The sequence below is a fragment of the Megascapheus bottae genome, chromosome 22, assembly GCF_031878675.1.
Source record: "Megascapheus bottae isolate mThoBot1 chromosome 22, mThoBot2.hap1, whole genome shotgun sequence".
Lineage (NCBI taxonomy): Eukaryota > Metazoa > Chordata > Mammalia > Rodentia > Geomyidae > Megascapheus > Megascapheus bottae.
The window spans coordinates 34135090-34157982 of record NC_143530.1 but is presented as its reverse complement, the minus strand read 5'-3'; the positions used below and the strand labels follow the sequence as shown (position 1 = coordinate 34157982).

The following is a 22893-nucleotide window of genomic DNA, read 5'->3' as shown; positions in this document are numbered from 1 at the left end:
TATCTCTCATCTCTTTTGCTGTCCCTCGGTTATCTCATATTGTTACAGTATTTCACCTTGTTATCTGATATATTGTATATATGCTTATTTGGTTATTTTAAATAGGATAGGTAAAGGGGGAAAACAAGATCTGGGGTGGGGGTGGGGGAAGGGAAATGGTGACCATGTCATGAGAAAGAGTATCAATGTTTGTGAAGTAATGCACCTTCTATCTGGTGAATATAATGTAACCATTCTATTAATTACAATACAAAATATATGAAAAATTGTGGAAAAAAATTACTGTCTTTGTGTTTCTCTTCAAGTTTATGCATGAAACTTTACTTTCATGAAGAGTTCAAAGTCAGCCTGGCACTGGTGGCTCATGCCTGTAATCGTAGGTACTCAAGAGGTTGAGATCTGAGGACTGTGGTGCAATGCCAGCCTGGGCAGAAAAGTCCATGAGACTCTTATCTCCAACTAACCAGCAGTGTCACTGTGGCTCAGAGTGGTAGATTACTGACTTTGAATAAAAGAACTCAGAGTTAGTGCCCTGGCCCCTGAGTTCAAACCTCGTGACTTAAAAGAAAGAATGCAAAGTTAAACTACAGCCAGACTTGTAATCTGAATTTTCATAATTGCTCAAGAAATGGATATCAATACAGAAATCCACACTGGACATATTACACCATGCAAGTTAATCTTGACAGTAACTGGGAAGAGAGAATTTACACATGTGATATGTGACAGAAAGTTCACAGGTGACAATTTGTATTATTATTTTGCTTTATATCAAAATAGACTTAATACCCAAGTAGACAAGATGAGGTCATTCTTCCAGTATGAACCATTTAGCTCCATGATTGAGTCAAAAAAGCATACACTCAGCGAGATTATCTGTAAACTCATTAAGAAGAAGACATCTTCATTGACTCCTACAACAAAATGACAGAAGAGAACATAGTTTATGTACCCATGACTCAATGTTCCTAATGCTTACCTTGCAAAACAATTACCTCACCAGAATGCTCCACTGAGAGATTTGCCTATTCAGTGAAAAATTTCCCAACAAACTACAGCAGGAAAGAAGGCCAGGAAAGAAAACTGTATACCAAAACAGTATGCACTCATAGACAACTTTATAGAAATCTTCATCAAGTACAGGAATGGATTAAGAAATCAAATCTGAAAGTGAACTAGAAGATGACCGTGGAGTCAAGCGAAACCCTACATCACAAAATGTAGTTCGTCTTTCCAGTAGTATTTTCTCATGGGAATCCTTAGGCAGCTGCTTCATTATGGCATCATGTATTCTTGCCACACTGAGGTATAGTCTGAAATAAAGTGAGTGTGGGTGAAAGGAAATTCAATATTTGTCCAGGCTTTTAGTGGAATGTGTTAAGGGTCTATCATATTCCAGGCAACAGGCTGAAGTGCTGGGACCTCGCAGGTGACTCAGTAGCGGGCTTCTTGTTCACAGGGTGGTGCAGGAGATCATGCATACATCCATGGATTAAAATAAACTTGGATCAAAAATGGAATCTGTACGAAACATGTGCAAACTTTCATTGTCAGAGTTTCATAAAGAATATAACAAAACTCCTTGCATTTATGTCTCAGGTTTTATAAATAACAGGGATACAACATAAAGTATAGGGGAAGATATGCACAAGTTCTATGCGAATATCTTGCCTCTTTATAAGAAGAACTTGAGCACCTGGACTTCAATAACTGTAGGGAATGCTGGAACCAAAAGTTGATGGACACCAGGAGACAAATGTATATGCTGTGTGTTTTTAACTGTACATATTGATGGGAATACTTATGGGCCTAAGAGTACAGACCACGTCTGTTGCCCTAGGATCTAGGGCAGTATTTTACTTACCTTAGGAGAAATTGCTATTTGTTATCATAATGGCTTTATAAACTAGACTGTACTAAAACTTAACAAAATCAGTACTGATGATAGAATGTTGTCCACACAGCAGACAAGAGGGGCTCTGTTTCAGGTAACAGACTGGGTTCGACTAAGGAGACTGCTTGTCTGGCTTTGGAGGAGCTATTGAATGAGGGGCATGCTGTGGTGCAAGAATCAACACTTTTCTGCAGAACTGGTCTTCATGAAGCTATTTCATTCTGTCCTAAACCACAAGACAGGACAAATGACCCTTCCTACCTACTGAGAGAATACAGAAAAGTCATAGACATCTGAGGAGCTGGTGTGTGGTCAAATGGCCCTTAGGACAGTCCTCCGGACTGGCAGAGAAAAAGAGCAAGCCAGTATCATGTTTGCAGTAACTACATTTCTCCTGGAAGGAAGATGAGGTGGAAAGGAAGAAGAAGAAGAAGAGGAAGAAGAAGAAGAAGAAGAAGAAGAAGAAGAAGAAGAAGAAGAAGAAGAAGAAGAAGAAGAAGAAGAAGAAGAAGAAGAAGAAAGAGGGAGAAAGAGGGAGAAAGAGGGAGAAAGAGGCATGAAGGACACATGGGTATAAGTCACAGTAAGTAGTTGGACTTCTCTATATGAGTAAATGATAGTAATCACACTTGGTAACAAAATACCTGAATTGACAACCTCATTGTCCATTAGTCAGTCAAGCCTCACTGTGAGCTGGTCACGGAAACATCATCTGGCTGGGACAATGACTGAGCAGAAAACCGAGCAGAGGCTGGCAGGGAGCTAGAATTAGAAACCCCAGAGGCTCTCAAATCCAGTCCCAAATCTCACTGTCACAAAATCATATTAAATACTTCACCTCTCAAGATCTCAATTTCTCTATGTAAAACCAGTGAAAGAATAAAGATCCAGGGAAGTATTACGTTTCACACATGCTATGGACTTAATCCAGGAAAAACCCAAAAGTGTAGCTATTATCATTGGGTTTTTTGCTTAATTGGAGTCACTTAAAAGAGACTACATGCACAAAGAACAATTAGAATTTAGCAAGTTCAAAGTCATTTTTATGTCCTAAAACTCTGTTTAACTTCCTCCTAAGTTTCAGGTGCAAAGATTCTGATGTAAATGTCATCCTACTCTTTAGCTAATTTATTCTGAAGACGGGATGCATTCTTTGTTTCATGTCTAATCTGCGATTCACTTAGATTTCTCATTACCTCTAGTCATGCAACCAAATTAACTCAAGGAAAGAGTCTCCAGGCCCGGACAGCAGCAACTGATGGGAAGTATAATAGAATAAGAGACCAGAAAGACAGCTTTGGTTAGGGTAGGAGTTTCAGTGTTTTCCAAATCTGTCAACCTCACAATGTAGTGTTTCAATAAGGGTTGAGTCACAAATCCATTTCAATTACTCCACAAAAGAAGGAAAATTGTACGTGACAGTAGACCATGAACACTCTCTAGAAGCTAGATCTGCCAAAAGAAGGGGTAAGAGTTCTATACTATATTGGTTACATGGTAAAGATCGACACAGGGATTGAATTCTAGGTATAGCGAGCATCCTATATTTGTGTGTATATGTGTATAAAAATAGAGAAAGAGAGAGAGAGAGACTGACAGAGACACAGAGACAGAGAGACATATGGACAGAAAAAAAGAAAGATACAGAGAACAGAACATGGAGTTTGAGAAAGAAAAGAGTGAAAGGAGATGCAGAACTAGAGTTTTAGGGATCTTGTAGATAGTATGTTGTTGCTAATTTCTACATCATCCCTGTAATTCCACAAAAATTTTATTATTGATAATATGTAATGGCCATAGTAGTTAATATATGAGCAGAGACTGGCTAGATAATGGCTATAGTAGTTAATATATGATCAGAGACTGGATAGATTTCAGATAAATATAGTTATGAGACAGAAAATGTTACTAGATCAGCCAAAGTAAATAAAGTACTGAAGGAATAGGGGTTTTTTCAGTCTGAAAACGTTGGAACACTTACCTCCATTTTTGGAAGGAGAAGGGTCTAACAGGAGAACACATTTCATGTGCAAGGCTTTCCTTTTCTGAAATAATATAGGGTAAGAAGTATGTACTCCATAAATATTTATTGTTCCATGAATTCCTGTACTGGAGAGAGAGATCATCCTGATTTCTTCTCAGCTGGGTAGGAAGGCACGTGCTCAGGCATCATGCTTCATGCTTATCTGTGCAGGCCCATTTCCTAAGCAGAAATCTTAAATCCCTCGCCAGGGGCAGACTTACTCTTCCCCAGCTGGAGTGACAGACTCATATTCCACAGCCAAAGGGAAATGTGACAAAGCAGATATGCCATGCCTTGATCCAGGCTTCAGAAAAAAGAAGATCCCTGAAGAAGAAACTTGTAAAATAGCCTTCTTAGAGGCCTGGGGCCTCTAAGAAGCAGTTTTCCTCCTGACTTCTAAGCTTCTCTAAGGACTCTGCTCTCTGTACACTGAGCATCTGACAGCAGCCCTTGGGATGAAGACAGGGGACACTCCATCCCCTCGCCTTCTTCCACTTACTACTTTAATTCACCAACTCCTAAACCCAAATGATTTTCAGTGAACTGGTGAGGCATGTATAAAAATGCCAAATATGCTCGCACAGGATAAATGAAGAACAGATAAATGAAGCTGATTCGTTTGGATCTGGCACTGCCTCTTTTCCATACTCCCTAAGTTCACAAACCAGAGAGTGTGCCACTGACCAAGTGTTGGGGACAGACCCAGACACAATCTAGGCTGCTGACCATTAACCTGCTGATAATTGGAAGGTGGAGAATTAGAAAGCTCTTTGAAACACCAGTAAGTGAATCTTGTGAGAAGCAAATTGGATATGCATTGTTCTAAAATATGCACTTTCCATAAAAAGTAATGGAATGGGCCGGGAGTTTGGCCTAGTGGTTAAAGTGCTTGCCTAGCATGCACGAAGACCTGTGTTCGATTCCTCGGTACCATATACATACAAAAAGCCGGAAGTGGTGCTGAGGCTCAAGTGGTAGAGCTCTAGCCTTGAGAAGGTCCAAGGACAGTGCTCAGGCCCTGAGCTCAAGCCCAGGACTGGCAAAAAAAAAAGTAATGGAAAAAGCCACAGTGAGATATAAGGCTTGCCTGCCCTCCTCCTTACCCCCCACCCCCCGAAAAAAAAGAGGCTGGGCACTGGTGGCTTACACTTTTAATCCTAGCTACTCAAGATGCTGAGATCTGAACCAGATCATAGTTCAAAGCCTGCCCCAGCAGAAAAATCCCTGTGAGACTCTATCGCCAGTTAACCACTCAAAAACCAGAAATGGTGTCAAGAGGTGCAGGCCTTGAAGAAAACAGAGTGCAAGGGTAGCGCCCAGGTTTTGAGCTCATGCCCCATGACCAAATAACTAACTGAATAACTAAATAACAAATTTAATAGATGAAATGTAAAGTTAATATATAATATATAATGGGCCTCCTTCTCTATGCAAGGTGAGAGAAGACACTGAAGGCTTTGGAGAAACTGTTTCTCCATTCATGACTATATCCTAAACTCCTTATCTCTGGGCCAGGAAGGTATACCTCTACTCCTGTCCCAAGGATGGAGAGGTGACCAGCCAAGGTCAAATGTCATCCACATGCTCCTGATCCAACCAGCAATCAGGTTCTCTGGAACCCAATTCCACTTAATTTTAAAGATGTGGCTCCCCTCTGCTACACAGTCATCTTCCCACAACACTGAATTCCATGCTCCATTATTCTTGATCTTCTAACTATTCCATCCTTAAAATATTTATCTTCAGTCTCCAGCAAGACCAGCTCCTCCTGATTTTCCTCCTGTTTCCGTTTCAGGCTTCCTTCTAAATGTTACAGTTCCTCAGGGCTAGGTCTTTGGACCTCTTATCTATCTAAACTTCTTCCAAGTGACTTCATCCAGACATAATTCGTTAATATGCATCATTTATTAATATGTATTGCTTCAAACAATCATATGCTGACCCAATCATTTCCACACCATAGACTCTTAATTCTCATTATGCACACAGAGCATTTTTTGAATGTCACTAAGGAACAATAGTTTGTCCTCAGAAAGGGCAACAATTCACCTTTATTAATGAAATTCACACATGAACTATTAGTTGCATATACCGCCTTCACAGTGCCTTGGCTTAGAATCCAGGTTCCACAGGGATGCTCTAAACATATCTTTCTTTCAAGGGGATGTAGAATTGAGTTTTCATCTTGATATTGATAGAACATAATGCACTTTTATATTTCCTTTTTATTTTTCTTTAGAGACAATAATTCCCAGCTGAGAAATAATGTGCAGTAGTTAAAATGATGCATATGATGTCCATATTTAGAAAATTGAACATTCTACTTGCCTGCTTGGATAATACTGGTTTTATATGAGAAAGAAATACATTTTCAGGCATAACTGGTGAAAATAAACAAGTGCAAAATGGCACAAAATGAATATATTCTTTCCATAAGACTGAATTACAAATCAGTGAGTCAATCAAAATTAGGAATACTCTGCTTGTCCTGATCCTGTACTTACTGTGTCTTGATTCTCTAGAAGGTAGCAAGTATGAAGCCAGTATAAGAAAATAGGAGAAAGGTTAAACAGGGCAGCAGGGACTACCTTCTACACACTGAGTCCTTTAGCAAAAACAAGCAAATAAACAAGCTCATACATATAGCATAATTTAATCTCACTCTATGGTTGGAATAGGTTGAATATAAGAAGGTTCTTTTATTGGGCACTGGGGGCGATCATGTCTATAATTCAAGCTACTCAGAAACTAAGATCTAGAGGACCATGGTTCAAAACCAGCCCGTGCTGAAAAAGCAGAGAAATTCTATCTCCAATATAGCCATCAAGGTAGCCAGGATTGAGACATAGCTCAACTGATAAAGAAACAGCCAGCAATAGCCAAGCCAATGTAAGACCCTGAGTTCAAATGCCAGTACTGGGAGAAGGGGAGAGAAAGAGAGAGGGGGGGAGGGAAAGAGGGAGGAAGAGAGGGAGGGAGGGAGGGGGAGAGAGAGAGAGAGAGAGAGAGAGAGAGAGAGAGAGAGAGAGAGAGAGAGAGAGAGAGAGAGAGAGGTTACCATGTTTCTACTTGTAAATAGTGGAACAGATCTACCTCTTAGGATCTTTCAGATAAATTATTAGTTCACCTAACAAAAAAATTTGGCATGCAAATAATTAGTTCATTAATTACTTAGGCACTAAAGAAAAGAGCAAAAACCTAGACTGACTTCTCACAAGTGAAAGTTAAAGACAAACACTTTCAGTTTTGTTGACCTACAGCAAAAATAATCTTAAGATAGAGTTTTATTTTGGAATCAGACATAATTACACAAACTTGGAATCCTAGCACTTATGAGGTATAGGTAGAAGGACTGACCTACTTAGTGAAATCTTGTCTTTTAAAAAAATGTCTACAGTTTCACTGTATGTTTGCAAATATGGAAGTAATGTAAGTGAATACCAATTTCATTTTGAAGCTATTATTGTGTATGGCATTCTGACAAACAAGTACCCAAGCTCACAGCAACACTACTGAAATCTATTTATCCATATAGTAAATTTTGATTCTGAGTTCCAAAATTCACCTAGAAATTATCTCAGGAAACAATTCCCCAGAGACAGCTTCTGCCTGGTGATGGGAAAGATACTGCTTTAGAATCTATAGGAAGATTACAATTTGGAAAGTGATCACACATCACTCCCCATGAAAACTAAAAGAATTAAAACAGTCTAAACAATTAGATGTGCTAGGCACTGGTGGCTCACACCTATAATCCTAGCTTCTCTGGAGACTGAGATCTGAGGATCCTGGTTTGAAACCAGCCTGGGCAGGAAGTCATGCTGTGGCTGAAGCAGTAGAGTGTTAGCCTTGAGCAAAAGGAGCTCAGGGGCAGTACCCAGGCCCAGAGTTCAAGTCCCAGAACCAGTGGAGGTGGGGGGAGGAATCAGATGTCCTGTGCAATTGTCAAACAAATAGCCCCCTCTGAATTAAGGAAGGCTCTCCTCTCTCCAGAGGCCATTTTCTAAAATCGCAAACTGGCTCTTTTGAATGAACAGGAACTCTTAATAGAATGCTCCATAAGACATGTGATAAGGTCAGTAAATATTGAATATGTCTGCTGGTCACATTTTTCCCAGAGGAAAGGACAATTAGAGGCAGAATTCTCTTGCATTTTCCTATCACTAATAAAACAGCAAGCATGTGCAGATGAATAATGACCATAATGTTGTTAACTTCTGAGTATGCTGAATGGAGAGAAAACAACCAATTATCATTGAAGTTGGAAGAACAAAGCCACAAAGGTCTTTGACAGCCTGCAAAGAATTTTCCCTCTCTGCCTGCTTTTTTACAGCCTCTAGTAGGCAGGGGACTTGGGAAAACAGACATTTCAAGCCATAATTCCCATTCTTGTTTTATCTAACAATATCATATAGTCCTAAGTAGACATCAACACTAATGACCAAAGAAATTTATGAGCAACCAAGATCCCAAACACTAGAAAAGCAACACCTCTACAAATTTCTACTAATTTCAAATAATATGGAGCGGCCTATTTTTTTCCTTTAAACAAAGATATATCTACTCTTGTATTAGAACTGAAACAAAAATTTAAAACCTAACTTAACTCTTTCTCTTTTAGGTATAATCATATATCAGGTTTAATTGACCATATCCTTTGTATATAATTATAGGTACATTAAGACTTAGAATTTGAAGAAGCATAACTGACAAAGACTCAGGAATGTAAAATAATGCCCCTAAAATCCCAGGGGATATTTATCTATTGGCTTAAATTACTCATTGAGGGGGGAGATTTCACTGTTGAATGTTTGTACTTCATATGAATTAATTTTACTTCTTCTATCGCATGCTTTACACCCTTCCCTCTAAGGACTATTGTCCCCCAAAGATTTCCTTATTCTGTTTCCCTAATTGTAAATAGCCTTTTTTTTTTACAGCACTTCATCTTCTTTATATCCTACCCCCCAGATGTACCCCTTAAGGGATAGTTACAGTATATATGTGTTAGTTTATGAGGAATACCGTAATAAATTGCCACATATTGGTTGGTCTAAAACCAAAGAAATCTGCGCTGTCACAGTTTTGGTATAGTAGCTCATGCCTGTAATTCTAGCTACTCAGGAAATAGAGATCAGGATTATTGTGGTTCAAGGGCAGCCTACGCAAAAAGTCAGGAAAACCTCCAACTTGAACTAGATACAGTGGTTCATGAGTATGGTCTAAGAGAGTCCCACACAAAATTGTCATACCCTGTCTAAAAAGCAGCTAAAAGCAAAATGTTCTTAAAGATTGGGTATGTGGCTTAAGTAGGGACATGGCTCAAGGCACTGAGTTCAAACCCAATACCATCCAAAACACTAAAAATCTGCCATCAGGCTATGAGCAGAGCTGTGCTTCTTGTAATTAGCATAAACAAAGAATCTCATATTGCTTTCTCTAGTTTCTGGTGGTTGCCATTAATGTTTCTGGGCTTCTTCATGTATCACTCCTGTTTCCTCATCCTTTCTCTTCTGTGTCAGGGATTAAGTGTCATTCTCCATACAACAATGACATTGGATTAGGTCCTATCTTACCCCAATGTGATTTTTATCTAAAATTTGATCATATCTGCAAACCCTATATCCAAATAAGAGAAAACTTACTAGTCCTGAGATTTAGGACTTCTATGTACCTTTTCAGGAGACAATATTCAACTCATAAATTGACTCCTTCAAACTAGAGCTCACAGCATGATGTAGCTCTTGGATGCTAAAGAACAGTGAAAATGAGAAGCAGGCACCTAGCCTACAATCAGTTGTGTCATAGTGGGATTTTGTGTATCAGGACCATGGACAGAAGCTCATGCTCTATCCACCTTCTCCCATACCACCATAATACTGGTTATGCTAATGCTAATGCTTACTGAGAAAAATACTTGCACTAAATAGGGCCATACCAAAGGGCCTTGTTCCCCTACCATACATGTACTCTGAACATCAATTTATCTTAGTATACTTTTGTCTGACATCATGAAAATATTACAGTGGTAGAAAATTATTTACTGTCCTATAGAAGTTGTTAGAGTTTTAAAATCTAGGGTTCTACCTTCACTATAAAGTCCCAGAACCTTCAAATACTTACTTTAGTGGGTGATCTTATGAAAGAATTGTTTCATGACGTTTAACTTAATCAATATAGATAAGAAAATTATTACAATGTACTTAAAGCTATAAAATGATCAACATTTGTGGTGCTTTTCTAAAAATGGAGAATATCACAACAACATGTAAAGACATATAAATGGATTGGTATGGGTAATTTCCAAAGCCAGATGGGGACAGAAATGGAGAGTGAAAAGGAACTGAGTGGCCATATTGAAGAAGTCAAGACTTCTGTGACCTGCTTGAACACTTACTGAAAAAAAATTAAAATGCGATTTAGAAACTCTTGTAAGTGTCTAATTTTAATTTTATTTAGAGTTTTTTTTTGAGTAAAAGGTAATCTAGAGATTGGTAACAAGAGAAGTTGACAGTTTTAATGAGGATTATAATAATAAAAAAAGGAGAATGAAATGAACTTAAAAATATTTAGGAGAGGGGCTGGGAGTGGGGCCTCGTCGTAGAGTGGTTTCCTAGCCCTTGCACAAAGACCCAGGATCGATTCCTCGGTACCACATACATACAAGTGGTAGAGCTTTAGCCTTGAGAAAGTCCAAGGTCAGTGCTCAGGCCCTGAGCTCAAGCTCAGGTCTGGCAAAAAAAAAAAAAAAGCTTCATCACTGATAGGTCAAATTTAAATTGCCTTTGAGTTCGAAAATGCATACTGCAATCCTGCAGAAGCATTGGCCAAATTACCTGAGCCCATGAAATCAGGACTTCATTCTCTGAGATTGTGAATTCCATTAAAGTCAAAATATCATTTTGAAACTGATATCAATTTGAGCCAGATTTTTATTTAAAAAATACTTGTCTAGGGCCTGTAGTTTGGCCCTAGGGCAGTGCTCAGGCCCTGAGTTCAAGCCCCAAAACTGACAAAAAAAATAAGTTGTCTGATAATCATTTCTACTTCCTCCTTCAAGTTCTTAACTACTATAAGTCAAAAGACTGATTTATTCTGTAACATCTTTTAGCTTCTTAATGACTTCAAAGAAGAGGAACTCCTGTCTGAATCCCTCAAGAATAACAAGAAATCTCTCCTTAGAACTTTAGAAAAGAAGAAAATGGCTGAGGATGTCAGAGCTCTTATGCTAACTACATTACCAGCAACCCTTACAGGAATGTTTTCTCTGACACAACCTACATATGTGCCTAGACTGTTTGAATAACTTGGTTGATTCTGACTATTAGAGATTAAGAGAATGCTCCCATGTAAGGGTCTGGTGCTTTGCTAAGGAAGAGCTAACAGTTGAAAATAGTAGCCATGAGAATCACAGATAACCAAGGTGTCTCTTTCAAGTGGTTGGTTAAAAACAAATGAACAACAAGAGAGAATAGAGAAAATACTGAGAGAGCCAGGCAAAGGGGTATCCTTTCCAAAGTTGAACAGCTTCTATACTCTATCTGTTCACAAAGGACAGACAGACAAGCCTGTCATGGAGTCTGGTTTGTGTCTTGATTGAGCTAGGTGAGTGAGAAGGAAAAGTTTGATGGAGGGTTTGGTGCAACAGCTGGATGATTTGCAAATGCTAACACATTCTCCTAAGAGACACAGTCCTGTTTGTCAGTTATTGTGAATATGTGCATTTGAAGCAGTAAGATTCGGCTTTTCTAGACAGTCTTGGTGACACATTTCCTGTGCTGTGATTTTGGGAAGCCCATATAAAATTCAATCCCAAATAGCTAAAAGAGAGAGAAAGAGAGAGAGAGAGAGAGAGAGAGAGAGAGAGAGAGAGAGAGAGAGAGAGAGAGAGAGAGAGAGAAGGAAATATTAGCCAACCCATGATGGAATTTGCATATGAGAATCATGGCCTGATACAATGTAGTATTTCCTAGGTTGAGCCTTCCCATATCCATAAATCAGTAACAGGTAATAGGGGCAGAGACCAGCAGAGATGTCACTTTTCTATCTCAGTTTCTATGAGATAGAACTTGCTTTTCATAAAATTTTACTGTTAGAACACTGATTCTATATCTGTGTCTTAAAAACATGGATAAAGGTACTAGAAATGCTTATTTGATTCCAAGGTAGAGTGTTAGAACTTTTTTATACCTTATTGTGTCACTTTTTATGTTTTGTATCTTTGAATGTAAATGTGGAACAAATGAAGAACCACATCTGATGATTTTAAAAACAATCCTGCCATATACATAATGTATGCATTATATCCATTTTATATAATAGACTTGTAGCTTAGAGATACTTTAGGGATACTAGCTAAACTTTTAATTAAATATTTAAATTTTTCAAGTCAGGTTCCAGTGGCTTGCACCGGTAATCCTAGCTACTTTGCAGGCTAAGATTAGAAAGATGACAGTTGAAGTAGAAAAGTTTGTGGACCTCATTCTCAAGAAAGAGGTAGATGTGGTGGTGAGGACCTGGTATCCTAGATATATGGGAAATCTAACAAGCTGATCAAACCCAGGTAACTGCCCAAGCAGAAATGAAAACGCTTTCTCAAAAGTAATGGCAAAAATCAGGGCTGGAGATGTGGTTCAGCTGTAAGAGCACATGCTTAGAAAACAAATGAACCCAAGTACAGAAGGAGAAGAAGAAGAAAAAGAAGAAGGAGGAGGAGGAGGAGGAGGTAGAAAGAATGAGAAGATGGAGGAGGAGGAGGAGGAGGAGAAGGAGGAGGAGGAAGAAGAAGAAGAAAGAGGAGGAGGAGGAGGAGGAGGAGGACGAGAGGGAAGAGGAAGAAGAAAGAGGAGAAGATTTCCAGACTAGTATGAACATACCTCATTAACTTTGAATTCTTCCCTCCTTAATCATTTGCTCTGTAAGCTTAAATCCTATTTAATCTTATTTTCATGTCGTCATATTGAGTGTAACATCTGATTGTTTATAGAACACATATTTGTTTATGAAACACACCCCTACATTGCTATCTTTTTATTGTATTTTATTATTAGGATAATATATAGGGGTTACAGTTACATTCATCAGGTAATGAATACATTACTTCTTTTTTATATTTTATTGTAATTAATAAAAGGGTTACATGATATTTGCCAGATAGAAGGTGCATTAATTCACATACATTGATACCCTTTCACGTCTTGGAACCCATTACCCTCCCCCCACCCACCACCCACTCCCCGTATTGGTTTTCCCCCCTTCCCTATCAAGTTTCAGATAACCAAATACAAATAAATTCAATATATCAGATAACAAAGTGAGATACTGTAACAATATGAGATACCCAAGGGACAGCAAAGGAGATGAGAGACAACATAGTACATTAAGGACAACAATCATTCATTATATGGCTTTTGTTTCAATATCCTGGAGGTCCTTTCAATTAGCTTCACATTATATGGCCTTATGTATCAAGATTTTGCTCTATTGCAGATCTCTGCTACTAGAGCCCAAGGTTTCTACTGATTATGACGAATGAGGGAAACCATTGAGCCTAAGTTCCTTTGAGTCTGGCTTACTTCACTTAATATGATTTTTTCTAAGTCTTTCCATTTCCTAACAAATGGGGCGATGTCATTCTTTCTGACAGCAGCATAGAATTCCATTGTGAATACATTACTTCTTAAACCTTGATACCCCTTCTCATGTTTTTGTCCCCCTTTCCCTCCCCCTGGCCCCCTCCAAATCATCTTGTTTTCCCCCTTCCTTTCCCTATAGCAAATAAATAAGTGTATATACAATATACCAGGTAACGAAGTCAGATACAGTAACCACATGACATTAAACAAGTGAAAAAACAAGAGAAAAAGAAATAACTTCACATAGCACATTGAGAACAACCTTGAAGATAAACTTCTTGTTTCCATAACTTAGAGTTCATTTCATTTAGTCTCATCCTGTATGACCATATATACATAGTTTTGAGAGTATTGTGATCCTCTCTTAGGAGAATTCTAGATGTGTCCTAATTATTACAAATGAGGGAAACCATTGAGCCTATGTTCCTTTGGGTCTGGCTTACTTCACTTAATATGATTTTTTTCCTAAGTCTTTCCATTTCCTTACTAATGGGGCAATGTCATTCATTCTTTCTGATGGCAGCATAGAATTCCATTGTGTATAAATACCACATCTTCTTGATCCATTCATCTACTGAGGGACATCTGAGTTGGTTCCATATCTTAGCTATGGTAAATAGTGCTGCAATGAACATCGTTGGGCTACCATACATGATTTCTTACCTCTGGTTTGACACAAATATTTTGATTCTCAAGATAATAATTAAAAAAAGACTAAGAGCATTTAAGTTATTTCTGCATGTGAAAGTGTTGGCATCTAAATTCTTGTCTGCTTTTATGAGAATCTGATTCTTTCACATGGAGAACATTTCACTTCTTTCTTGATGTCTCAGTTATAGTTTTTCAGTTGCTGCAAGTTGATCTCAGGACCAGTTGAGCAATGGGAGGATATTTGCAACACTTATTGTGCTTTTCAACAAAACAACAGGAGATCTCAAACAAAATTAATCTCTTTTGCTCGAGTTGGATTATCCTTGTTGCAGCTATGAATATACGTGATTGATACATGGTCTTTTTCAATCATGGTTTTCATGCCTCTCTTCAAATCTGTGATAAACAATAAATATTACAGACCAGATTGTGTGTTCAGATCCTAGCCTTCACTTGTTACTACAGCATGCTACCTCATTTATAGAAAAGAGCTTTAAGGAGGAAGTTTTGCTAAAATGAGAACCTTAGCGTGGACTCAAATATAATTTGCTCAGGAAAAATCTGAACGCATGTTTGTGTCTGGGGACGTATACCTGTATCCATTTTATTTTAAAAAAAGAAAGCAACTTGAAGACAAAATACTATCATCGCCATCTATAAGCAAGGGAAAATGGTCTCAGAATGAAACCAACTCTTTCCCCAATAGCATCACTTTGGATGTCTAGATTCCAGAACTATAGAGAAATAAATTCCATTCTATAATCCATCTTGTCAGTGTTATTGGTTATGGCAGCCCCCTAACTAATATAAATGTGTAAAGATGAAAAATTTTTAAATTGTAATTTGATTTTATAACTACAGATTAGTAGATCTTGGGCATGTATATTGAGGTGTTATAGTTAGTTTGCAACAGCACGTTTTGTTTTGTGACCCTGGGTTGTGATCTTAATTGGAGTATCAAGGTAGATAAATTTCAGATGGTTAAGATTATAACACCAAAGGCAATAATTTATGAAATATAAATCAAGTGATCCCTTAAACGAAGATATATTTTTTATTTATACTCCTCCTCCTCCTCCTCTTCCTCTTTCTCCTCCACCTCGTCCTCTTTCTCCTCCACCTACTTTTATGTGTTTGTATGCCAGGGCCAGCCGGCAGCAAACCAGGGTTTGCAGATTGGGATTCCTGAAATAGGGGGCAAGGACTAGGAAAAAAATAGAAGAGAGACAAACAGATGGGGTTCAGGAGGGCTACAGCCCAAATCAGGAGCCACAGCTTAAGAAGCCTGTAGCCCAAGACCGTAGCCCAGTTTATTTCCAGTTCTCAATCTTAAATACACTTCTTTAAACTAGGGAACTGCCAGGGGCTACATTCGTACAAACTGTATCAAGTCTGAAATAGGTTGAATGAGAAGCTATCAAGTCCCAAACAGGTTAAATGAGAAGCTATTGACACAGCCCAAAATCATGATAAGAGCTTACTTCCTTGTGTACTCAATTGTGCGGGTCCAAGGTCACTGACCCCACAGTCACGGTCACTGACCCCACAGTCAGTCCCCAACATTTGTATCGGTATTAGGGCTTGAACTTAGTGATTCATGTTCTTCTTAGCATTTGCTATTCAAGACTGGTGCTCTACCACTTAAACAACACTTCCACTTCCTGTGCTTTGCTGAGTAACTGGAGAGAAGAGTGTTGTGATTCATCTTTCTATGCTGGCTTCAAACCTCAGGATAGGCCAATGGCATTGCCCTTTTGTTTTTGAGACTTGGTCTCATTATATAATATAACACATGCTGCTCTTGAACTCTGTAGGCAGTCCAGTTTGGCATGGAACTTACAACCTTTCTGCATCAGCCTCCTGATTTCTGGTGTTTGCCACAATATCTGGCATTAAAGAAGTTTGCTACTGCAGGGCATGGTGGCTCATGCCTGTAATCCTAGCTACTTAGGAGGCTGATATTTGAGGACTGCAGTTCAAAGCCAGCCCGGGTACTAGAGACCTTGAGATTATCATCTCCAATTAACCACTAGAAAACTGGAAGTGGCACTGTGGCTCTAGGGGTAGGACAGTTGCCTTGAGCTAAGAGCTCAGGGACAATGTGCAGGCCCAGAGGTAGGGCCGTAACCTTGAGCTGAAGAACTCAGGGACAGCACCCAGGCCCAAACAAACAAAAAAAGAAGTGTGCTACTTACCTAGAATAGTGTTCTGATATGTTCTCGTATTGTATTTACACTTTAATTTGACTTCTCAGTTCTTAATCTATGCTTATTCTTTCAAAAACACACAGCTATAAGCCTTAGGGAGTACCCACAGATTTTACAGTTACTCTCCATTCCTCCAGGCTTTGTAAGCAGTTACAGGCGTCATGCTTCCTCATATATATATATATATATATATATATATATATATATATATAATTTTTAATTGTAATGTATAGAGGGGTCACAGTTATACTCACCAGACAGAGGGTACATTACTTCTCACGCATTGATACCCCCTCTCATGTTTTTGGCCCCATTTTCCTCCCCCACCCCTTCCCAATCGTCTTATTTTCCCCCTTCCCTTTCCTATTTCAAATAAACAAATAAATGTATATACAATATACCAGGTAACAAAATCAGATACTGTAACAAGATGAGATTAACCAAAGGGAAACAAAGGAGAAGAGAAATAACATGGTACATTAAGAACAACAATCACATAAAAATATGGAACGATTCACGAATTTGCGTGTCATCCATGCTCAGGGGCGATGCTAATCTTCTCTATATTGTTCCAATTTTAGTATAGGTGCTGTTGAAGCAACGAGCTCTCTCATACTTCCTCTTTTTATACTGCTTGAGGTGCCAAGCAGATGTTGAAATGAAATCTATAGAAGGCAAAAAGCACTAACTAAAGTTCAGCTCAAATGAATAAGCTCTCCTTTCCCTGACTAGTGTTTGGGGATAGAAACAAGATCCCACTATGCAGAAAGAAAACAAATGCAGCAAGTTTGCTGCAAAGACCACTAAATAAAACCCATCCACCCACTTGGTAGACAGGAAAGTAATATGGATTACAAAAATAGCACTCATCTGTCTGAGAGTGGCTAAAAAATGAATGTTTAGTGTTTGAACATAACCCTGGAACCAAAAATCTAACTTTTGCCCTGGAAATGTCAAAGAGGAGTACCTCAGAGAATTGCAAAAACATGTACCTTTGTGCATTCCAAGAATAACAGCCAGGCACAATGTGCCAAGTTTGAAATGTAAGTCAAGCAGTACACACTGATTCTAGAGTTGAGCTTTAGCCCTTCCTCTGTTAAGTGCTGGTAAAACATAATCCCTAGGTTCAAAGGTCAGCACTTACCAAGACCATGTCAACCTTGGGAACATTAGAGTTCAACAGCCACATCTATTCAAGACCCATATTTAGTTGTAAACGAATAAAGATAGTTTCTATGTTGTACATGTGCATCAATCTATATGTACATAGGTATACAATTTAAAATTCAAGGGGGAGAAATGCTAAATAAACATATTGGCTGTGTGTGACTCATTCGAAGATCTTACCTTTAATGGATGCAGTGAATAGACAATCATGTGATGTTTTATCAGAAATGAAATGCCATTATATTCCTCTTCCTGGAAATAATAAAAATGGGGGAGGGGGGAGAAAAATCAAGTTTTGTGTCTGTTTTGAAAGACTCCATGGTGAAATAATGTTCAGGATATGGTTGTGGTTCCAAGTCATTTGAAAATCCCAACTTCCTTCAGTTTTATTATCTCTCACCTTCATGTACAGAAATAGGAAGTGCCATATCTATTTTATGAACTATAAAGTTTGCTAAAGATAAAATATCAGAATTTGCATGCGATGCCTAGTAGTTCAAAACTTTTGACATGGCAAGCATCCAGATTAAAAGTACCTGTCTATTTTCCTATCCTGTGAAAAAGTAGACTGCACTACTAATTTTGAATAAAATGACATGCGAATGGGCTAGAGATCATTTTAGAGCAAATTCACACACACAGACACACACACACACAAACACACATGCACACACACATTCTCAAGTCATTTACACAGCAATACAACAATTAAGGAGTCACTATAACAAAACAACAGGGAGACAAAACTTAATAAAACAAAATATTTCCCTATTGTGGTTTGGTTTCCCTATTGGGCAGTCTACTGATATTTTCAATGTTAGAGCTAAACCTCGGGGATCTGCTTTCTCAGTGGGTGCCCTACCACTTAATCTATAATTCCAGACTTGCTTTTTGCTGCTTCATTGTAGATGGAATCTCGAGGATTTTTCTGCACAGATTGACTTTGAATTTCTGTACTCAATCTCTTACTCTCCTGAGTAGCTAGGGTTATAGACATACTTTGCTCATGTCCAGATCACTGATTTTCAGGGTTTTAATAAACCCTTGACAATCTAGGTTCTATTAATCAGGTGAGAGAAATAGAAGACATTTCAATTTTGTTCACCATCATATCTTTTAGCACCAGGCCAATTTTCTGGTTTTTGTAAGGATGACAATAAAAATTATTTTTTGAAATTTGTGCTGGGGCATAAAGTACAATATTCATTTATTAATGTGGGGAAATCTATCTGTAGTCAAAGATGAATTACCTCCCATGAGATTCTGTTTATATTGATAGACAATTTTCTGTAGATGGTTTGCAATTTGTATGTCTTAGGAGAAGAAACAACAAGTGCCTTTGTTCAGATTACCTATTCAAGGGTTCTTGCTTAGCAAACATTCTTAGAAACAATTGTTTCTCCCTCCACAATAAAGGGAAGGCATACTTACTGCCCGTTATAGACAATTTGATTTCCCTGACCACAGAGTTCCCATCTAGCACAACTCACTGTGTGTGCTGGCATCCAATGGTCTTTTCTTTTGCTATCAGAGCTGCTGCTTAAGAAATAAGCATACATATGATGACACTCGATTGCTGCAGGTAACAAATCCAGCCTGTCTGATATCCTGTTTGTTAGCTTATCTCCTGTCTTCGTTCAACATCTTTGAAATGGTAGCAGGCCACCTTCTTAACTGCTAAGCAGATAAAAATCTCAAAGCCTTCACAATGATGTTGATTTCATACACCAGATACAAACTTGAAGTTTAACTTTAAATGCTGAGAATTACAATGCATTCTGGGAAAGGATATTCTTGCATTCTGATAAGAAGAAAACTCTAAACTAGAAGATTGATTTCTTCTGAGCCTCTCAGGAAATTGAAGGTGAAAGGCTCTAAATCCAAGGAAAAGACCCTGGAAAGAAATGGAGGATTTGCTTTAGCTGAGGAACATAATAACCAAGAATTTCTTCTGAATAGAAAAATCATAAACCACAAATCAGAGAATCTCAGAGAAGCCCAAGAACAAAGAGCAATCATCAACTTGTGTATACTGAAATCCAATCACACAGTATTCAAACTTTGGAAAGCCCCCAGACAAGGGCAAATATGAAGGTATTTGGAGAAAGCTAAAACACATCACAAATAGAAATAAATCTTAGAACCCCCAGAGACCTTTTATCAGAAAATATCTAAGCCATAAAGCTAAAAAGTGGCATCTTTAATGATTGGAAGAAAAAATAAAATAAGGCTACTAATCTATATTTTGTTTCTTTGTGAAAATATGCTTCAAAATAAGACAAATTAAATATCTTCCCCCGCCCCCGGCAAACAACAGCTGAGAACATGTATTTCCATCAAATGCAAAATGTAAGACATACTAAAAGAAATTACCCAACTCGAACAACATAACAAACAGAAATTAGGATATAAAAAATGAATGCATTTCTAAGACTAGTGAAATAAAGGTTAATATTAGAAACATTATGTATATTCACTCTAAAAAATGCTATTGTCTAAGAAACAAAAAATAGTTGCCTGCTCTGGGTTTCTATTATAAGGAATATAACGTATGGGAACTAAAGTACAAAGATTTGAAATCTGGAATTGCCAATTCATCGCTACAAGACTTTGTACCTGTCTTGGCTTTGTGAACCTTCATGAGGGTGAACTAGTTGATTTAATGCAATTGGGTGCTTGGCCAACAAAATCATTTTTAAATACCTATAGATAATTATCTAACTGTTGATATAACAATAAAATATAAAGTATCAAAAGCAGACTGAAGGGTTAGGAGCATAGCCTAGTAGTAGAGTGTTTGTCTAGCATGCAGGCAGCCCTAGGTTCAATTCTCCAATATTCCATACTCAGAAAAAGCTCGAGTGGTGCTGTAGCTCAAGTAGCAGAGCACTAGCCTTGACCAAAATGTATTCAAGGACAGTGCCCAGGCACTGAGTTCAAGCTCCAGGACTGGCAAAAAAAAAAAAAAAGCAGATATTAAAATACTGAAGTAGGTCACTAAGTATAAACAAAATCTAAACATTGCAATTCAGACAGTTAGGTTAGATTAAAAAGTAAAATACGATTTGGACACAGTGGCTCATGCCTGTAATCCTAGCTACTTAGGAGGCTGAGATCTGAGGATCAAAGTTCAAAGCCAGCCCAGACACAAAAGGACCCGAGACTCTTCCATTAAACTCTAGAAAAATGGGAAGTTGGGCTTGGCTCAAGGGTAGGGTGGTAGACTTGAGCTGAAGAGCTCAGGGACAGTGTCCAGGCTGAGTTCAAGCCCCATGACCCACCAAAAAAAAAAATTGTAAGACCCAACAGTGTACCACCTACAGAAACTCTTATACACGAAGACATAAATAGATAAGAAAATGCAGAAAAAGAAAAAAAGACATACTATGATAATACTAATCAAAATAAAGTTGGAGTGTTTTATTATTATTTTTTGTTGGTCCTGGGTCTTGAACTCTGGGCTTGGGCACCGTCTCCTTTCGCTCAAGTTAGCAATCTACCATGTGAGCCACAGAACCACTTCTGACTTTTTCTGTGAATAATTAGAGATACGAATCTCACAAACTTTCCTACCCTGGCTAGCTTTGAGCTGCAATCCGCAGATCTCAGTCTCCTGAATAGCCAGGATTACAGACAGGAGCCAACAGCACCTGGCTAGAGTGCTTTTTTGGAAAAATAAAAAATAAAAAGGAAAAAAAGAAAACATAAATGTTCATTTTTTAATGATAAAGATGTCAACTAATCAAGAAAACGTAACAATTGTATAGATGTACTAGCAGATCTTTAAAATACATGAAAAAATCAATAAATCTTCAGGAGGAAAAGACAAATAACACAACTATAAATAGTGAGCTTGATAGTTCTGATAATTGAAAGAAATTAGAAAAAAAATCCAGCTATGATACTGAAGGCCCAAATGACACAATTATCATCTAATTGATATATCCACAGTATGATATTCAATAGCAGTAGAATATATATTTTTTCAAGCCATTATATATAGAAAAGAAACCATATTATAGGCCATCAATGGACCTTGATGGAATTAAATTACAATTTGAAAATAGTAAAGTATATGAAAAATAGCTAATTATTTCAAAGGGAAGCAGAACTACTAAATAGTTCATAAGTCAAGGAAGAATTTGCAAGGGAAAATAGATAATATTGTGAGTGGAATGGTATAAGATATGAAAATGTACGATTTGCAGCTAAATTATGTTCAGAGGAATTTGTAGCATAAATATTCACATTGGAAAAGAAGAAAAGTCTTTTTTTCTTTAATGATCATTTTTATTGTAATTAATAGAAGGGTTACATTATAGTCACCAGATAGAGGGTGCACTATTTCACAAATATTGCTCCCACTTCTCATGTTTTTATCCTCATTTCCCTCCTCCCACCCCCACCCCTCATCCCCTCATCTTGTTTTTCCCTTCCCTAGTCTGTTTCAAATAAACAAACAAACAAATATACACTATATCAGATAACAAGGTAAAATACTGTAACAATATGAGATAACCAAGGGACAACAAAAGAGATGAGAGATAACATAGCACATTAAGAACAACAATTACTCAAGGTAAAGCTCTTGTTTTCATATCCTGGAGGTCCTTTCATTTAGCCTCATTCTATTTGGCCTTATGTATCTAGGATTTGTCCTATTGTAAATCTCTGCTAGGAGAGCCCAAGGTATATACTAATTATGACAAATGAGGGAAACCATTGAGCCTATGTTCCTTTGAGTCTGGCTTACTTCACTTAATATGATTTTTTTCTAAGTCTTTCCATTTCCTTACAAATGGGGCAATGTCATTCTTTCTGATGGCAGCATAGAATTCCATTGTGTATTAATACCGCATCTTGTTGATCCACTCATCAACTGAGGGACATCTGGGTTGGTTCCATATCTTTGATATGGTAAATAGTGCTGCAATGAACATCATTGTGCTAGTATGTCCTTGTTTTTGGACGTGTAGGTAAATGCTGAGTAGTGGAATTGCTGGGTTATAGGGGAGCTCTATGTTTAGTCTTTTGAGGAACTGCCATACTGTTTTCCATAGTGGTTGAACAAGTTTGCACTCCCACCAACAGTGTAGTAGTGATTCCTCATGGCACATCCCTGCCAGCATCTGTTGTTATTGGATTTCTTGATCCTGGCCATTCTAACTGGACTGAGGTAGAATCTCAGAGTTGTTCTGATTTGCATTTCTTCTATGGCCAGAGATGTCAAATATTTAAGAAGAAAAGTCTTAATTCAACACTCTAACCTTCCCCCAAATAAGAATAAAGTCATCACATTTTTCATATTTTAAGGCA

General features: G+C 37.9%; 1 non-coding gene across 1 annotated transcript; it reads right to left on the bottom strand.

Moving 5' to 3' along the window:
* Positions 1-16908: 16908 nt before the first annotated feature.
* On the bottom strand, positions 16909-17018 carry LOC150048501 (U6 spliceosomal RNA). The gene has a single exon (XR_016539351.1). It is a non-coding gene; the product is annotated as a U6 spliceosomal RNA (small nuclear RNA).
* Positions 17019-22893: the final 5875 nt, after the last annotated feature.